Source organism: Pantherophis guttatus, chromosome 7, assembly GCF_059756535.1.
Source record: "Pantherophis guttatus breed Tessera chromosome 7, ASM5975653v1, whole genome shotgun sequence".
Classification (NCBI taxonomy): Eukaryota; Metazoa; Chordata; class Lepidosauria; order Squamata; family Colubridae; genus Pantherophis; species Pantherophis guttatus.
Window position 1 is genome coordinate 79170440 of NC_142069.1, and position 13634 is coordinate 79184073.

General features: G+C 44.1%; 1 protein-coding gene across 2 annotated transcripts in view; it reads right to left on the reverse strand.

Annotated features, from left to right (window-relative positions):
• Positions 1-9958, reverse strand: part of EFCAB6 (EF-hand calcium binding domain 6) — a 157401-nt gene extending 147443 nt beyond the window's left edge. The window contains exon 1 of one of the 2 annotated variants that reach the window (XM_034442018.3): positions 9698-9958. The gene's annotated coding sequence lies outside the window, so the exon portion shown is untranslated. The remainder of the gene's footprint in view (positions 1-9697) is intronic. The other variant, XM_087873287.1, reaches the window with a different exon arrangement.
• Positions 9959-13634: the final 3676 nt, after the last annotated feature.

Consider the following 13634-nt stretch of genomic DNA (forward strand, 5'->3'; position numbering starts at 1 on the left):
CCCGTTTTTCTGACGGGGACGCCTCGGAGCTCTCTTCCCCCTTTTCCAGGGGCTTTTGGCTCCTAAGCGCAAATCAGGTGAGAGGGCAGGACTGCTGGGTGGGAAAAACTCAGGAGGGGGTGCACGTGGGAATCGGCTTTCGCGGGAACTCGGGCTCGCCCTCTGGGTATACAGAAGCAGCCCCCCGATTGGGTTCCATCAGGGGTGTTCCCGAGTTGAAAGTTTGAAAACTTGCGCGTCCTCCCAAAAAGTTCTACGCGCGCGTTAATACCCCTCGCGCAGGAGCTCAAGGAGGACGCCCGCGTCCCCTCAACCTTTTCCCTTCCCCTGGCTTGGACTTCGGTCAGAATCACGCCTCCCGCGGCCGTTTCAAGAGAGCAACCTGTTTATGGCACGATGTCCCTGTATATTTCCCTAAGATGTTCCTAGGGTGGCCTGGGTGGTTTGTCCATGAAAAATGAGATTTAGATAAGGAGGGGAACAGCCCCTCCCTCTGCCTCCCTCTCCCTCTCTCCCCCTTTCTCTCTCTCCCTCCCTCCCTCTCTCTCCCCTCTCTCCCTCCCCTTTCTCTCCCTCTCCCTCCTCTCCCCCCTCTCTTCCCTCTCTCCCTCCCTGTCCCCTTCTGTCTCTCCTTCCCCTTTCTCTCCCTCTCACCCCCTTTCTCTCTCTCCCTCCCTCCCTCTCTCTCCCCTCTCTCCCTCCCCTTTCTCTCCCTCTCCCTCCTCTCCCCCCTCTCTTCCCTCTCTCCCTCCCTGTCCCCTTCTGTCTCTCCTTCCCCTTTCTCTCCCTCTCACCCCCTTTCTCTCTCTCCCTCCCTCCCTCTCTCCCCCTCCCTCTCTCTCCCCTCTCTCCCTCCCCTTTCTCTCCCTCTCCCTCCTCTCCCCCCTCTCTTCCCTCTCTCCCTCCCTGTCCCCTTATGTCTCTCCCTCCCCTTTCTCTCCCTCTCCTCCCTCTCTCCCTCCCTGTCCCCCTCCCTCTCTCCCTCCCCTTTTTCTCTCTCTCTCCCTCCCTTCTCCCCCCTCTCTCCCCCTCTCTTCCCTCTCTCCCTCCCTGTCCCCCTCCCTCTCTCCCTCCCCTTTCTCTCTCCCTCCCTTCTCCCCCCTCTCTCCCCCTCTCTTCCCTCTCTCCCTCCCTGTCCCCTTCTGTCTCTCCCTCCCATTTCTCTCCCTCTCACCCCCTTTCTCTGTCTCTCTCTCTCCCTCCCTCTCTCCCCCTCCCTCCCTCTCCTCCCTCTCTCCCTCCCTGTCCCCCTCCCTCTCTCCCTCCCCTTTCTCTTTCTCTCCCTCCCCTCTCTCTCCCTCTCTCCCTCTGTCTCCCTCTCTCTTTCTCTCTCTCCCTCCCTTTCCCTCTCACCCCCTCTCCTCCCTCTCTCCCTCCCTGTCCCCCTTCCTGTCCCCCCCTTTCTCTCTCTCCCCCTCCCCTCTCTTTCCATCTCACCCCCTCTCTCCTCCCTCCCTCTATCTCTCTTTCCCTGCCTCTCTCTCCCTCATCAGAAGGGATGGTAAACCCGCACCTTAATTAGTTAGCATTTTTAGCTTCCTAGACACATGCTGGCAGATGCTGGCAGGCATGTCGTAGCTGAGCTTCTCCTTCTGTTGGCCTATGAGGATGGCCAGACTGCTGGCAGAGATGCCTCACTAAGGGGATGGTTCGCCTGTGCCTCAGTCATCATAACTACCCGGGGGCCCGACACCATCTTTTCAAGAGGACCTGACTCAATCCTGGTTTAGTAGATGGCAGGCATATGCTTCTCAACTTGTCCATAAGTTCAGCCTGACATTTTTGAGGGAGGCAGCTGCAGGGATGCAATTTATCCACTCACCAGGAACCTGCTTATAGTACTGTGCAATAGCCATCGTGGGTGGGTTTTCACATCCCATTCAGCCAACTCGATCATCAGACAGTGCGAAGAGACTGTCTGAGGAAGCAGATGGTAAAGTTGGCATGGCCCTCTTTGGGCGTTCTTCAAACCTTCGAAACTCTTTGTGATTCCTGACTTCGGCAACCTAAGTCTTTGTTGTCAGCTGAGGAAGAGAAAGATGGGTCTCATGCCTTCAAAATGATGGCAGAGGCTTTCCAAGGTTTAGCCTCTAAAGAAGATGAAACAGTCTTTGCTTTTGGTCAGAGCATTGGAGCAAAGGGGAGTTATCTTGTCTGTTTCAGAAATATCTTGTTCCTGGATAGGGCCCAGCAAGGGTTTGTTGTACCTAGGGAGGTGAAAATCCCATCCAGTTTGGTCATCTGATGCCACCAGATTTCTCTCTTCCAACTGTCATCTTTACTGGACTGTTTCCAGTATTTGGCATGACAGTTCATTCTCATATGCTCAAAGAAAAACAACTGCTATCAAATCTGTCAGTGTATAAAAGGTTCACGAATTGGAATAGACATGGCAACAGGTCAGCCAATGGGAACTGTTTGGTGACCCAGACGGCTCAGAGCCTGGGCGTGGCTTAGGTTCACTGATCTGTGTATATATATGAGTGCTTCTGTGATTTTTGATTCTGTACTTCTGGATTCTGAGTTCTGATTCTGGCTTCTGCTGTATGGTATTGTATATAAAGAAGTTTCTTTTATAAATGAATCCTGCTGAATTCTTTACTTGTGTGCTGGTTGAATTGCTGCAAACTCTTAACAAAATCTGTCCACTTTTTAGTGATCGATAGGAATCAAGCTGTACAACCCATTGAGAGACGCCAAATAGGAGCTACCATAGCAAAATTAATGCGTGGGGAGGGTCATAAAAGTCAGGGCGGTGCTCACAAGTTGTTTATGTCCCACCCTTTTAAATGGGTGTTGCATATGGGGATTTTGATTGTGCAGTCGCAGATGCCGTAATGTTCATTAGCATGCTTGTAATGTAGGCAAATTCTAATTGTTCTTTGAGGAAGTAATTCAGCTGCCTGCAGTTCCTGGAGTCTCTGTGTGATTTCAGTACCAACAGAACTCCCTTTTGGAACACTGGGATTCTCTCTTACGATACAGATAGTCCTCAACTTATAACAGTATGCTTAATGACCGTTCAACGGCACTGAGGAAAGTGACTTGTGACCTTTTTTTCACGCTTATGACCTTCATAGCATCCGCAGGAACATATGATCAAAATTAAGATGCTTGGCATCTGACTCACATTTATGATGGTTGCAGGGTCATGTGATTCCCTTTTGCGACCTTCTGACAAACAAAATATAGGAGCCTTGGTGGTGCAGCGGACTAAAGGGCTGTTAAAGTAGCACTTAGCTGGCAGCTGCCTGCAATTACTGCAAGTTCAATTCTCACCAGGCTCAGCCTTCCATCCTTCCGAGGTAGGTAAAATGAGGACCCGGTTTGTGGGGGCAATAAGCTGACTTTGTATAAAATAGAACACCGCGGGGGGAGGGGGGGGGCAAAAAGCCTTACTAAGCAAGTATGAAGTATGAAATATGAAGGCTATTGCTTAACGCATTGTAAGCTGCCCTGAGTCTCCAGAGAAGGGCAGCATATAAATCGAACCAATAAATCAATAAAATCGACGGGGAAGCCAGGTTCACTTAATAGCCGTGTTACTAATTTAACAACTGCAGTGATTCACTTAACAAATGTGGCAAGAAAAGTCGTAATATGGGGCAAAACTCACTTAACAGATTTCTCACTTAGCAACATAAATTTTGGGCTCGATTGTACATTCCATAGCAAAGTTCCGGATTCTTGCATGTCTTTTTAATTTATTTTAGTCCAACTTTGCTTGTGGGGGGGGCAGGGGGCGGGGGAGGACCGTTGATATTTACACAAATCCCAACACTTCCAGCTGCACTGAAAGTAAGATCGGTCTTCCCACGTTCTCTCTTTCCTGGTCCTGTAACAACCATTTGCTAGAGGCTTTGACAACGCCAGGAAGCAGAGGAAGGGGAAGAGACAGAAGTTCTTCCAGTTTCCCGTGACTTGAGTGATGTGAGGATTGAAGGATGATGGTGTGAGAGGCCAAAGCCAACAAGGCTGAGAAATGGGTTATGGCCTGGTGGCGCAGTGGACTAAACTACTGTTAAAGTAGTATTTAGCTGCCAGCTGCCTGCAATTACTGCAAGTTCAATTCTCACCAGGCTCAAGGTTGACTCAGCCTTCCATCCTTCCGAGGTAGGTAAAATGAGGACCCGGTTTGTGGGGGCAATAAGCTGACTTTGTATAAAAAAGAACACCGCTTAGGGGGGCCCAAAAAGCCCTACTAAGCAGGTATATACAAAAGTATGAAGGCTATTGCTTAAAAGCATTGTAAGCCGTCCTGAGTCTCCGGAGAAAGGCAGCATATAAATCGAACCAATAAATAAATAAATAAATAATAATAATATGGGGCAGCAGAAAAAGATAAAGAAAAAGTTGAAAAACCCTGCATTGAAATACAAATGGCTTAATTCCTAGATGGTGATGGCGAACCTATGGCACGCATGCCCAAAGTGGCACGTGAAGTCATGTTGCCCGGCATGCGCTGCCTTGCCTGTTTGTCTTCCGGGTTTCTGGTGCACATGAGCGTGCAACAATCAGCTGTCCATATGCGCGGCAGTGCTGAAAACCAGTGTGTGCGTGTGCACCAGTCAGCTGATTGTCGGATGCGTATGCACACTAGAACCCGCAAGTTCGGCTTTTCCAGAGCATGATCCCTTCGCATGCACGGCAGTGGGAAAGACTGGCCTGCACATGTGAGCCAGTCAGCTGATCGTCAGGCATGCATGCACGCTAGAACCCAGAAGTTCGGCTTTTCTGGACCATGGCCCTGACGAGTGCGTGCGTGTGCACGATGTTTTTCACGCAACCTTTTTCGCACTCGTTGCCGAAAAGATTCGCCATCACTGTCCTAGATTCTTCAGAAGGGGATCTTAGAGCTTTTTTTTCCACATTTGCAATACAGGTAGTCCTTGATTTACAACCATACTTCAACCCCACATTTATGTTGTTGCTAAGTGAAACATTTGTTAAAGCGAGCTTTGGTCCATTTTACGACTTTTCCTGCAACAGGAAAATTTAACATTGTTAAGTGAATCTTTGCAGATGTTAATTACCCGGTTGTTAAGTGAATCTGGCTTCCCGCACTGAAGATCGCCAAAGGTGTTTGCGTGATCTGGGGGACACTGCAACCGTCGTAAATATGAACCAAATTGTCAAACATCCAAATCTTGGTCACATGACCATGAGGATGCTGCAGTGGTCATAAGCGTGAAAAATGGTCATAAGTGTGAAAAATGGTTATAAGCAGTGGTGGGATTCAGCCAGTTCGCATCAGTTCGGGAGAACTGGTTGTTAACTTTCTGAGCAGTTTGGTGAACTGGTTGTTGGAAGAAATCATTAGGTCAGAGAACCAGTTGTTAAATTATTTGAATCCCACCACTGGTTATAAGTCATTTTTTTTCAGTGATCCTGTAACTTCAAACCGTCTCTAAATGAACTGCTGTAAGTCAAGGACTAGCTGTAAAAGCAACTAACCGTATTCCTTGCATCTTCTCCTCATTTCATGAGTATTATTATCATGCCCAGAATGAAGTTCTGATAATGGGCTTTTTCCAGGGGTGACATTTACTTACCTTCACTACCGGTTCGCAAATGTGAGCATGTGTGCGTACACTTGCTACACTCATGCGCGCCTCCACGCATGCACAGAGCCTTCTGCACATGCACAGAGGGTCAAAAACGGGACGTGATGACATCGGGCGGGTGGGCGGAGCCTCCCACCGCTGGCGCTACTGGTTCACCCGAGCCAGATAGAACCGGCTGAATTTCACCACTGTCTTTTTCTAAGATCTCCCCTTCTCCCCTCTGTTTTCCGGTCTAGTCAAAAGCCATGCAATTTTGTGGGGGTTCCCAATCAAATCTAACCAGGTCTGACCATATTTATCTGTCAGGCTCCTTGGCTCAAACTCAGCAGAGGTTCCCAAGCATGGAGGGAGTGGGAGGGGGCACAGCAGATGGCCCCCCAAAAAAGTCAAGATGGCAACCACAATGGCAACGTATATGACAAACAGGTGGAGCCCTCAACACAAAGCAAAATCTTTCTAGCTTGTTTGCATGGAGCCACTTAATTGCCATCTGTCCACAAGAACTGGGAACTCTTCTTCTACGGCAGTTAATTCTAGTAAATTTATCTCCCACGTTTTAATGGGTGTTTAGCCTTTCCCTTTTTTGGCTATGGAATTAGGCGGCTCGTGAAACAGTTAAATCTCTACCCTGAGAAACTCCAGCATAACTCCTCCATTACATATCCCAGATCGACCAAACTCAACAGCACTGGTATTTTGGAATATTCTAAACTAGCTAAAAATAAAGGTTCCCCTCGCACATATGTGCTAGTCCGTTTCCAACTCTAGGGGGCGGTGCTCATCTCCGTTTCAAAGCCGAAGAGCCAGCGCTGTCCGAAGACATCTCCGTGGTCATGTGGCCGGCATGACTAAACGCCAAAGGCGCACGGAACGCTGTTACGTTCCCACCAAAGGTGGTCCCTATTTTTCTACTTGCATTTTTGACGTGCTTTTGAACTGCTAGGTTGGCAGAAGCTGGGACAAGTAACGGGAGCTCACCCCGTTACGCAGCACTAGGGATTCGAACCGCTGAACTGCCGACCTTTCAATCGACAAGCTCAGCGTCTTACGCACTGAGCCACCGTGTCCCTTATTCTAAACTACTATAATAGAAATAAAGGCTTCTCCAAGATGAGTTTCTCTTCTCTTCCCACATAAATAAAAATACTCTTATATTTTCTGATGCCAGGTTTTTTGGGGGGGGGGTTGGTTGGGCTGCTTTTTTCAGTTTTCAGTCTAGTCTGTAGCTCTAGAGCAGTCTATATCTAGAGCAGTGCTTTTTAACCTTGGTGTTTGTTTATTTTTTTGTTTATTTATTTATTTATTATTTATTATTTATTTATTTATTTATTAATTTATTATTTATTTATTTATTTATTTATTTATTTATTTATTTATTTATTTATTTATTTATTTATTTATGTTATTCGGCTTATATGCCGCCCTATCTCCCAATGGACTCAGGGCGGCTCACAATAATAAAAGCACAAGCCACAATACAAAATAATACAAAATAATACAGCTTGCAGGGGTGTGGACTTCCAGAATTCCCCAGCCAGCATGCTCATCTAGGTATTATGGGAGTTGAAGTCCACACATTTTGCCAAGGTTGAGAAACACTGGACATTCCAGATCATCTCCATTTAATTATCAATCAGAGCTAAGCACAGCCATTAAACTCACCTTCCTGTTTAACAAGGGAAATTTTCCAGATTGATTAGACATAGTTTATCACTAGTGATCAGCAATAAAGGAAATGCGTGGACATTTACTTCTTGCTGGTGTTTCTTATTTAAAAAATTCTTCAACTTAGAACCTCAGTTGAGATCAGAATTTCCATTACTAAACAAGGCAGTTGTTAAGGGAGTTGTGCCTGATATTATGACCTAGCCATGATTGTTAAGTGAACCTCTTCAGTTAACTGAACCATGCGGTCATTAAACAAATCCATCTTCCCCTTGTCAGAAGTCTGGGAAGGGTGCAAATGATGATCCCACAACACTACAGCCATTATAAATGCATGCCAATTGCTTACTGCCAGTAGATAGCTGTTCTCTGACTATTTCCTTGCCTATATTTTGATGTGTACCTGCTCTACCTTTCTCGGTGCTGCTTTTGATAGGCTGGATTTATTTATTTATTTATTTATTTATTATTGATTGATTGATTGATTGGTTGGTTGGTTCGATTTATATGCCGCCCTTCTCCAGAGACTCAGGGCGGTTTACAATGCGTTAAGCAATAGCCTTCATACTTTTGTATATACCTGCTTAATAGGGCTTTCGCCCCCCCCCCCCAGCGGTGTTCTTTTTTATACAAAGTCAGCTTATTGCCGCCCCCCCCCAATCCGGGTCCTCATTTTACCTACCTCGGAAGGATGGAAGGCTGAGTCAACCTTGAGCCTGGTGAGAATTGAACTCACAGTAATTGCAGGCAGCTGGCAGCTAAGTGCTACTTAACAGCACTTTAGTCCGCAGCGCCACCAAGGCTCTTCATTATTCATTATTTCTTCCAGGTACGAAGAAGGAATGGAGTAGTTCTGCTTTCTCCCTGCTGCCTGCCACCTTCTGGCCATCTGCTTCCATTAGTGGACTTATTGTTTCCTTGACTTTCTTCTTTATCCTTACATATTGAAAGCAGCTTTTTGGGGGGGTTTATTAGTTACTAGTCTTAGTTCACTCTGGGCCTCGTCTGGTCTCCCACTCCCTGCAGAGTTTGTTTCCCAGTTTGTGTCAGAGTAATTAAAGTCTTCCATTACTACGGTGGCATGTTTTCTGCATATTTCTGCTAACTAATTAGCAAACAGTTCATCTATTTCCTTTGGTTAGGTTTGTGGCCAACCAACCAGAGAAACTAGAATACACACTTACTGTATAGCAAAGTCATTTCTTTTTCCTCTAATATTTTCCCAAATACTTTCAAGAAAGATTTCAGGCTAGACTAGACTAGACTACACTAGACTACACTAGACTACACTAGACTACACTAGACTAACTAGAGTAGAGTAGAGTAGAGTGGAGTGGAGTGGAATGGAGTGGAGTGGAATGGAATGGAATGGAATGGAATGGAATGGAATGGAATAGAATAGAATAGAATAGAATAGAATAGAATAGAATAGAATAGAATAGAATAGAATAGAATAGAATAGAATAGAATAGGAATTATTTATTGGCCCAGTGTGATCGGACACACAAGGAATTTGTCTCCGGTGCATAAACTCACAGTGTACCTATAAACAACAAGTAATTGTATTTTTTTGTGGAAGTGTAGTTATTTCTTACCCATAATGCAACCAGCTCATGTGAAATGTTACGGATAAAAGTGTTTTGTCCTTTCTCGGTTTCCTCCCACACTTTTAGCATGTTTTGGGTAATTTTAAAACCCGTTCGAAAGGTTTTTACTTTCTTTGCACAGCATGGAATAACTCCATAAGAAGCAATATAAAAATACATTAAAATGTTACTGTATAAATCACTAAAGATAAAGATAACCTTTGTTTGATTTTGTTATTCTGAGATATCCAAAGGACATGGTTTATAGCTCTGGTTTTACTAGGGCTGTTTGATCCACACACTACCTAAATTGCACCTTGCTTAGCTTTTATAGACCACCAATCAAGGTATAGCCATTTATTGTGCTATATTTCAGTAAACATAGTTCAATTATTTTAAAATCAATACCAAACCTTTCCCCCACTCCTTCACCCAGGGGTGGGCTGTTGGGGGTTCGCAGGGGTTCGGGAGAACCTCTAGCTAAGATTCTGTGCAGTTCAGAGAACCCCCAAATCCCACTCCTGGCTGGCCCCGCCCACCCCTCCCCTCCCAGGAGTCCCCATGCGGCCCATTTTGAATGCAGATAAGTGCAGGGCGCACGTAGAGGCTCAGGGTGGGCAAAAAACGGGCCTACCGGAAGTTTGGGAAGGCCGGAAATGGGCCCGTTTCCGGCCTCCGGAACCTGGGGAGGCTGTTTTCGTCCTCCCAGAGGCTCAAGGACGACAACCCCCCCCCCTCGCTGTGGTGCGGAGGCTGACTAGGCCACGCCTACCATGGCCACGCCCACCCAGCAACCTGGCAGAGAACCCCTTGCTAAAATTTTTGAAACCCACCCCTGCCTTCACCATAACACCTCTGCTTTTCACTCTTAAATATACACACCTTGTGTTTCTCTGTCTAGCAATCTCACTGGAATAGGAATCTGAAGGTTGGTCAAGATGATCCCCAGATGACTCAGTTCAACTCTTACTTAAATTCCTGTGGGTTGACAAAACTGAGTTGAATTCCAGAAGCAAAGCCTCATAAGGCCTCCCAAAGAGGCACTTAATATAACCATAGTTGTGCTTTGATGGCCTTTGCAGGCAATTGAGAGCTTTGAACACACAGCAGAAGATGGTGTAGCCCTAGTCCTGGTGATGTCACAATCCATCACGGATACAGACTTGGCTAATGCAGTGATGATGTATCTGGGTTTCAGAGACTGGTCTGCAAGCAAAGGGGCACACTAGAGGGGAACGGGGCAACTTGCCACAGCCAACTTGCTGAGGCCAAGTCGCCATGGCCAACTTGCAACAGCCAACTCATTATGGCCAACTCGCTGTGGGACCACTTGCCAACTCGCCATGGGAAAACTCACCGCAGGACAATTTTAACAATTCTATTTAATTATTTAAAATAAATTTAAAAATTATTTTAATTTTTAACATTCACATTTCATTCTCTCTCTTTTTGCATCCTTTCTTTAATGACTCTATTCCACCATATCTTTGATATTAGTGTAACTCTTTGTCTCTCAGTGAGCCGAGATGGCCGTGGCAAGTTGTCCTATAGCAAGTTGGCCATGGCAAGTTGGCGGTGGCGAGTTGGCCATGGCGAACAGTCATAGACTCCACTAGAGGTAGTGCAGTCAGATCATCTCTACTTGATTTTAGATTTTCCTGCAAGGGAACCTACAGCCCAGAAACCTGATGGAGAACAGGAATATGTGAAAAGTAAAGTCTTCAGCTCAAATCTCAGCCAGCTGAAAAGTTGGGTTCTGGTATCTCTCAACTCCATATCCTCCATCATATCAAAAAAAGATGTGGGCAGTCTCGCTCTTTTTTTAGAAGTTTGCAAAAGTTTCTTCTTATCCAATTTGGGATCCATTACTCCATTCCAATCACCCAACCAAATGCATGAATTATAATTCCATTGTAGTAATTTTGTATGTATCAATTTGTAATACTTTTCTTGTTGTTGATTAGGTGCGTATACCCCCATTAAAAGTGTTTTCTTTCCTTCTATTAACAGCTCAATTGCCAAGTATCTTCCTTGTTGATCTGCCTCAATTAATTTAGCCAATAAGTCTTTTCTCAAATATATCACTATCCCATTCTTCTTCTCAGGGGCAGACGCCACAAAATGAGCTCATGCTCAGCCAGCTGAAAAGTTGGGTTCTAAATCTAAATCTATAATGAAAGCACCATCCATCTTCATATTTTTCCTTCTTGGTTTCGGCTTATGAGTACAATAAGTGCAGACACCCCCAAAAACCTCTCTGCCCGGTTGTAAGTTGCAAGCGCCTAAGAGTGTATATTGTACCGTATTTGGGTCTGTCCTGAAAAAGGACAATCACATGATCACAGTTGCCATCTTGACTTTAAAAAAAAACAAAAACCTACCCCACCATCAGGGTGGATTTGATTTAAATCAAGTTGATTTAAATCACAATTTAAATCATGATTTAAATCACTAGTAAAAAGGCTTGATTTAAATCAACTCGATTTAAATCAGAATTTTTAAAGAGCAACTGTCATCTCTGCTACTCCTTTGACCCACTGTTGACTCACCGATAGTCCCAGTGTTGCAGAATATACAGCCTCATGCTACATAACTAAGCTCCATTTCATGCTGAATAAACTAAATTATTTATGTATCTTAAACAGAAAACTATCTTACGATAGATTTTTACCCCAAAAGTTTTTTATTAAAATAAATTCAATAAAAATCAAAAAAATCCGATTTAAATCAAAAAAATCCGATTTAAATCAAAAAAATCTGATATTTTTGATTTTTTTAAAAAAATCATTGATTTTTATCCACCCTGCCCACCATCCCTGCAATATGTATTTCTGAACCCTACTACTGTGGGGGTTTGCTGAATATATACCTTATTCTTTATTTGTAATAGCAAACACAATTTTCATGTTCAGAGGCAAGTGATCTAAGATGTGAATATAGGAAATTATCTTTTGAGAGTCGTCCAAGAATGTTAACTCTTTGCTCTACACTGGAGTGGAAAAATGGGGAAATCATGTTTAAAAAGATCTTTAAATAACAAAAGAATAATTAATAAATAGTATGCATTGTTTTCTTCCTCTCCATAGGTAGAGATGTCACCAGGGATGGGATTCAGCTGATTCGGATTGGTTCTATGCCCCAGCGCTATGCTGTCCTATTTAGCTGCATTTAAGCCACGCACATATGTGCAAGCACGCAAACAAAGCGCATGCACAAAAGGTTGCACGCATGCATGGAAGGCGCACACGCTCACATTTTCGGTGCTGGGGCGAAACTGGTTGTTAATCCAGGTGCCTCCCATTTCTGGATGTGACTACAATTGTGGGTTGAGCTCATGATGCTTTTTTTGGTGTCGTATCTCCCTCTGCTGGACATTCGTTAATACTTATCTTGACTAAAATTACAGTCTTCTCACACAGGCAAGCCAGATGTTCAGATTGGATTTGGCATTTTTTATCCACCTATCAAGTCCTTCCGAAGGACTGGGATAAGCAGATGTTGATATTTAATGGTGTTAAGAGGCATCATCGCAGGATGTAAGCTGTTCCAAGTAAAGCTTACTATTATCATGGTCTGTAAACCCAGGATTTCTAATCCGGAAAATCAATATTGCAGCGTCGTACAGTGTTACTATATTCAAATCAAAGCAACTGAATTGAATTGAACTCACAGGGTTAGAATTTTGGGGCAAAATAGGATCCCAACACCAGGAGGGATTTCCAAAACTTTGTAGTAAGAGAATAAAAGGGTTAGTGACATAATGAAAGAAAATATCACAGATCAAGAATATTTTTAAGAAGATCTGCCCCTCCTCAACTCTTTGTGAATCTTGTAATTCTGTTCGCAAGTAGTGTGCTGTTTAAATCAATCATCTTGTTGGACCAAGCCAATAAAAAAAATTCAGAACCACAAAATCCAGCATCCCAAACATGAAATGTTCAGGGCCTGAATAATTTTGTCACACAGAATAAGTAACAAGCCACAGCACATGAAGCAAAACAGGTGTGCCAGCAGAAAGGTAGAATATATATTATATACACAGTCATCTGCACCTCTATAACTGTCTGGTTTGGTTCTGCAACCCAACAAGACAGGTACAGACTTCAGAGGATAATTAGAACTGCAGAAAAAACAATGGCTACCAACCTGCATTGAGGACCTGTATACTGCACGGATCAAAAAGAGGGCTGTGAAAATATTTATAGACCCCTCACATCCTGGATATAAATTGTTTCAACTCCTACCCTCAAAACGACTATAGAGCACTGCACACCACGACACAAGGACTGTTTTTTCCCGAATGCCATCACTCTGCCAAACCACTAATTCCTACAACACTGTCCAATTAACTACTAAGACTGTACTAATTCTTCTTCTCATCCTTCCTAGTACCTATCTCTTCCCACTTATGGCTATAACCATATTGCTTGTATCTTTACAACTTATATTTTCATTGTTTCCTAGTATGATTTGATTGCTTATTAGTATCCTATGACTATCACTAAGTGTTGTATCTTATGATTCTTGACGAATATTTTTTTTCTTTTATGTACACTGAGAGCATATGCACCAAAACAAATTCCTTGTGTGTCCAATCACACTTGGCCAATAAAGAATTCCTATTCTATTCTATTCTATTCTAGTCTAGTCTAGTCTAGTCTAGTCTAGTCTAGTCTAGTCTAGTCTAGTCTAGTTTAGTCTAGTCTAGTCTAGTCTAGTCTAGTCTAGTCTAGTCTAGTCTAATTCTAATTCTAATTCTAATTCTAATTCTATTCTATTTTCACGATCAAGAATATATCATGAATAACATGAATGGCAC